Source organism: Solanum lycopersicum, chromosome 3 (assembly GCF_036512215.1).
Source record: "Solanum lycopersicum chromosome 3, SLM_r2.1".
NCBI lineage: Eukaryota > Viridiplantae > Streptophyta > Magnoliopsida > Solanales > Solanaceae > Solanum > Solanum lycopersicum.
In genome coordinates, this window is record NC_090802.1 from 26,159,712 (window position 1) to 26,166,635 (window position 6,924).

A 6,924-nucleotide genomic window follows, 5' to 3' on the forward strand; every position below is an offset into this window, starting at 1 on the left:
ACAATTCCAACGACCAAAACACGGGCAAAATGCAAGAAATATTGAAAGTAAAGTGCGGGTGTGAGTTTGTAAAGATCAAAAGTGATCGAAACTAAAAGTTTTTGAAAGTTGAAACCTTTGGTCTTAAAAAATGTCCAATTTTTGCCAACTTGGAAACACACCGAGTGGAGCCTTACCTCGCCGCGGTTTACAGAACCTCCAGTTATTTTGGGAATCCAATCAGCAGACTATATCAGTATTTCACCAAGTTTCTCCTAGGTTCATTGAGTTCTCCCTACTCCAATTTAAACTTTCTTTAAGTCAAATGGCGAATCAAGTTGGGAAGACCGACCTCTTCGATGATAAGCCGAGTTGACTTTTTTCTTACCAAACTACCATTTTCAAACATTTTCCTCACTTCCACCTGTAAAATCAACATACGATTATCTCTAACAAAGAAATAAAGCAACAAAGGTTCTTAGATTGCCTCCCAAGTAGCGCCTTAGTTAATGTCGCGGCACGACGCAGGTCCACACTCAAACCTCATTCTTTGGTTATCCATAGTATGGCTAGGCAAACCATCTTGATGTCTCGGTTTAAATGAGATGATATTTCACCCATTTTGGTCTTCAATTGCTCTATCGATACTGAATGGAAGGTAACTGCATGGCTAAGGGTCGACACGTCTTCTTTCACTTTTTTCAAAATATAGTCATACCCTTCAACTTTGTTGAGGATATGATAAAGCATATCCTTAGACCACCCACCTTCCAAATTCTTTTGCTTTTGGCGCTCATGGGTAGGCACATACCTATCCTTATCCCCATCCTTCAAATTTGGATTTTACTCCCTCCATTCCAGATCACGGTCCTTCCAACATTCATTGTGGTTCCTAACCTTGGTTACCACCATGCCTCGGATAGTTTGAATTACCACCTTAGTTGTCTAGGAAATTCACTTTTCCATTATACAAGGCTTCAAACTTGGACTCACCCGGATTAGCACACCTAACACCTACGACATTGACACTTCGAGCATCAGCTCCCATGATATTTTTAGAAAAAATGTTAAGTTGTGTCATTATCTTATCCATGTTATGGTCCCTTTCTTGGTCTTTCTCCATATTTTCCTTGGTAAATTTAAATGTGAGAGGAGAGATGATCTTGACGAGTATATCATGCTCTGTTTATGGTAGTCATTCTATACAAGAGTTGAGCCTCTATTACTTAAGGTTGTCGCATCAAACCTCCTAGAGAAAGTTGGTCAGCAACACCCTTGTTTACTAAGTCAACGCTCCAGTAAAAATTTTGCAGCAACACATTATCAGGCATACCAGGAGTTGGACATTGGAACACCAACTTTTCGAATCATAGCCAACTTTCATAAATTGGCTCACCCTCTAGACGCTTAAATATCTTAATTATATCCTGAAGATCCATCATCTTTTAAGGAGGGAAAAATCGCACATTAAATATGGTGAAGAACTCCTCCCACGAAGTGATTGATTCATGTGGCAATTCAGCAAAAGAGAACGGAACAACTTTAACTGCACTGACTCTTGCAATATATTCTTGAAGGAGAATGGTCCGCAGACATCCAAAAAGTTTTTAATATGCTCATGAGGATCCTCGTAAGCCAAACCACTTAACAACCCCTTCAAATTGCAAGAGGTTCAACATAGTACTTGTGATGTGGAACATAATGTTCCCTTGGACCAGAGACAAGTGAATGACACCAATACCACCCATAAGATGGGGTCGTTAGCATTAATCTTGTTAACATTGTTAGGGTTCCCGATGTAATCTTGATGGCCTACTTATATGTCATTGTTGCCATTCATACTCATACTTCTTGGTTGAACTCATAAAGGAGCAAAGTAAAACTAAAAATTAGGCAAGTTCAATCCATAACAACAAGAAAAAAGTTCAACTTAACTTAAAATTCTCAAACAACACCACTCCCGGGAAGCAGCGCCATTTTAATTTCATGTATGAGGATACCTCATCCAATAGTAAGTGTCAATGATCGTTAGTAAATATATAACCCAACCAATGGGATCGGGATTGTTCCAACAGAGAATGGTTCGTGATTGAGATTCAAGATCCAAGTAGAAACATGTTCAAGTCAATTATAGGTAAAAACATTTATGAATAAAAGCGTATTTCAAATTTAAGGTGACACAAGTGTCAAATATTGGGGGTTTGATTTGTAATTATCAACTATTAGAACAATTAATCACAAAAATAAACAAGTATAGAGACGGGATTCTTGGGATGTGATTGGATTATGGGTTAAGGTCTATAACTAGTAATTGCAAAAATAGTAAATTGTTGTAAATCGGTAACGAAGATAGACTGTAGAGGGAATAAATTTTCTCTCTAACAATTTACCTAAAATAAAATTGGTTTCTCTCGAACAGCAATAAGGAGCAATTAAAAATAACCTTCACTTCAGTCCATTCACTCTGTCGAGCTAAATATGTGAAAAAGGGTTTATGACTCACTCTCTAATGGTGAGCCCATGACTACCCAATACCCAAAGACCAGCAAGTCGGTAATCTTGGTTTTAAAACCTCTATCTCGAGAAATCCAGAAACACGAAGGTAGAGTTGCATTTGCAACTACAACCCTTTATATTACGCCACAAATACTAAACGAAATAACTTTAGAACGGCATTTAGACTATCAAATAGAAATGCCCAGCAGCTAAATCAACCCATAGTCACATAATAAGACCCAAAAAATTGGAATTTTAGCTAGATATAGTTAAAAAAAACAAGATATCAATACCAAATTGCAATTTAATGAACATGATATGATAAATATTCTTTTTGCAGATGTCAAAATTGAAGAATTTCATTACCCACTTTCAATTTCTTGAAGATGGAAGAACTTAAATTCTCAAAGTTAAAGAAAACTTAGTCTCTATTGTCTGAGCTCTGTAATGATTGTTCTCAAAGGAAAAATAGATAGTAAATCTCTCTTGTAAAAAACCATTTAAAAATATATTTATATATGTCAAAGTATGCTATGAAGGACCATGCATTATATTAAATCAGGATCGCCAATCCACTCAGTGCATCTATCTTTGGTCAATTCTATGGTCTTTTTTAGTTTTGTCCTTCAACATCTTTAGGTTTTGTAACTTTGGGTGATATAATAATGCGTTGAGAAATCGTTCGGCGACTCACTAAATGACCCTTTCTATCACCGACTTGATTTTCTCCCTCAAGTCTTGGCACACTGGAACATTAGGAGAGACCATGACCATTCGTCGACTCTCCCAATGGTTTAGGCCATCCTTAAGCCTTGTTTTTTTCATTCTTTCAGTTGCCTTGTTCTTTTCTGCTCACTAGTGTCCATGCTTTTTTTCTCAATCCATATACCTTAATATCAAGGATTTACATCAGTTATTGGCACAAAATATGTATTTGAAGACACTAATTCTAATATAATAAATCTTTAAATGATTCCAAATTGTGGACTCATCAACTTGTAAAGGGGTTGAGGGTAATGGTATGATCATTTAGGTTTAGTGACTACTAACTTCATGAAGCATGGCATGCATTTTCTTCTTATGTCTTTTTCTCTTTTTTTGTATGAAGGAGTTCCATTTTTTTTATTTACCTCCTTTTTCACCACACCCCCTACGTAGGTTTTTGGTCTAAGTTTGCTATATATAATAACCAATGCTCCATGTAGATTTTAAGAATGGGAAAGGCATTTAAGCTCAAGGTTTATCTAGAAGAAAGGGAAGGCTCAAATGAGTCAATCTAGGTTCGCTCTCTCACATTGTGGCCACAAAGAGGTATAATGTAAAAAAAATTGGCTCACTCTTCACAAAACTTCCTCAGATCATTTCTATCATTCGCTCATAATATTCAATTAGACCAACGGGGAAAGTTCTAGGTCTTGTCAAATAATCTTTTCAAAGCAACCTCACCACACACGAATTTCAACACACTCATCAAACAAGACTTAGTCATTCTCGCTAGCATACAATAATCATCACAAGAGATCCATCAAACAATCAACATAGTCACAGTGAGAGGCTACAAGTTCATATATGACTTATGCAACTCAATTCACCTCATTATACTTGGAAACACATGTCCTTCGAATAAGAGCACCATTCAAGTCATCGTTGTTTACCAAAATTGACACTGAACACTGCAAGAGAACAACCTATTCAAATATGGATCAGAAACAAAAATATAGATATATAAACCTAAAGTCAAATCCAACATTCACAAAACCCAAAAAAAATATTCAACAAAACAAAAAAAAGCAACCCAAAAGAGCTGGGTACAGAAATACCTCACCCTGCCAACAAAAATAGCAGTTTTCTCAAATGAAAATAATAAAAAAAGTCTTAAAATCACATTAAAAAAAGAAGGTAAAGAGTCATCCTACCAGATTAGGACTGGGTTAAAGTCTGCATAGTAGCATTCTTGACTCTACTAGAGCCTATCGAAGAAATGTCTCTCAAAGAGGCTTGCGCAGTTGTATCTACCTAGTCATAAAATATAGCCTTATCTCTAACCCCGATATGCTTCTCATCTGCCTCTAACCCCGATATGCTTCTCATCAGTTCTCCGCATCTCAAGAATCTTCATAGTCCTAAATAACATCGATAAATCAGTGGACTTCAGCTCGTCCACATATTTGATTAGTCTAATAACATTGGCCTTCAAGGACTTCATAGGAACATTAGACCCTTGGATCTTCTCACACTCTTCAACCTTCATCATAAGGGCATCCATTGTCAGTTTGTGGCTCTAAATCATCAATTTGTTCTCCCTCAACTCGGCTTTAATAAGATCTAAGTAGGAAGTAATAACAAACTCTATTAAACCAAGAACAACAACCTCTACCCAGGAGGCATGTACATAAACAAGTTAGGCCAGACAACCTATTTTGTACAACATGTCTTGGGTGATAGGGAGTCTGGAGGCAGCAGCAGTAGAACTAGTGGGGGGTGCATTAGAAGTACTAGGGGTCTTAGAAACAGATGGTCCAAATGTACTTGAAGTCCCAGTGGCCTAAGGAGGAATTATTGCCTCTGTTGGCAACATATCAATGCCGACCGCCGGAGGTGTATCCACCGGTGCAACCCTCATCCTGTCAGCCATAATCTGCATGTACTCGGCCCCAATACAATTAATGTCTGTAGAAGAGGTGGTGTAATCTTCATATTCATCCTTTCATCTCTCAAAACACAAGCCTGTTTACATAGCTTGGTGATCAATACCCAAAATGGGAGTGAGCTCTAACTCTATTTTGACCTCATAGACATATCTTGCTCGATCAACAACACCAGGTTCAGCCTCTGGCGATCTATGATTGAGCCTTGAAAGAGCGTCTTAAGGTGTTGGAGGACTGACTAGTTCTATAATGGCATAATGGTGCGTTACTAATGAATTTGAACCGGTATTTGGCAGCAACATTCAGGTCCTTCTTCTTTATTGGGAACATGCCTAAATCCATTTCCAGATGAAATCGGAGATGAGGGGTGCTAGCAAACCCTCATATCCTCCAATTTCTTCTTCTTGATCAAGTTTGCATAGTTGTGCATGAAATATAGTAAAGACCCCAGTAATGTATTTATATCAGAGCATCGACATTTCACTTTCTTACCTCTAACAACCACAAAGTCCATCAACTTAAAGTCACTTTCCTTCTTCTTTCCCTTCAACACCAATTTTCCTTAACCCGAATAAAACTCTCGAACCCAAGCAGGAACATATGGGCCTCAAGGTTTGGTAGGAACCTCAGAATTGTGGAACCTTAGAGTATTCCAAACCTATGGATGTGTGTCCACCACACTATCGGTAGACGACCTTTTATCTTCCAATATTATCCTCAATTCCTCGGCCTTTAGTCTGTTAAGAGACCAGGGAGGAGGACACACAACTAGTGATATCGTTACCACTGTCTATGTTGGAGGAGGAAATGGAGTTGTGGAGGGAGAGACAGCGGGATCCTAGATGTATCATTAAAAGAGTTGGAGCATAGCTCCGCTTACTGTGCTTGCAAAAGCTGGTCATCTTTTGGATCAAAGGTGGAAGACAAGTAATCCTTATCAGACTGGTTCTCACTGTCGAAGGTAGCAAGGTGTTAGAGTATACCCCCTTACTTTTGGATCTCTCCTCTGTAGGTGTAAACTCAATGGGCGCCTTCTTCGGAGGAAGTTTCGTAGATTTATCCTTGGAAGCAACTGGCTTCTCATTGATTGTAATTCCACGTGCCCGCTTTGGGGCAGTATATCTCTCCCAAAAACTTTTGGTATAGCCATTTCTACAAAACAATGTGGGAAACGTTACATTAAGTTAAGAAAAATCTCAGGGGAAAATAACTGTAGAAAGACTCGTCGATCGGTGAACCACTTTAGCGAGTTAGGTCAGGCTTCCCGAAAGTTCCAGAAAAAAAATGCTCAAAAATCATAGCTGGACGAGGATGTACAAGGACATTCGTTGAATCATTTCCATCTTTCGGCAAACTAGAAGTAGCAGGCCAAAAGTTACAAAAACAATTTAGAAATTTAAGGCGCAGAAGGGTGATCAGGATGTACTTTTGGTGAATTCCCAAGTGAACTCGGCGAGCTAAGGCATTTCATCGAAAGCTACAGAATCCATACTCAAAATTTAGGGAATAAAAAGGTGATCAAGGGGACGTTAGACGAAGCACCAAACCATTCAGCGAACCTAACCCATTTCGCCAAGTAGCCGAATGTGCCAGATTTTTCCCCCTTACTTCAAAATCATTCCCACTTCCCACGAAAACAAAATTAAACATAAACATTATGGAATTAAAGAAAGACCATAAGATCCATGCCAATGGGGTACTCAGACTTCCCCGGATTTAGCCAAAATTATCTAATTAACGTCTTTTATCCTTAAGAATGACGTCAACCACTCCATCATTGAGAAAATTTTGACAATTAGCA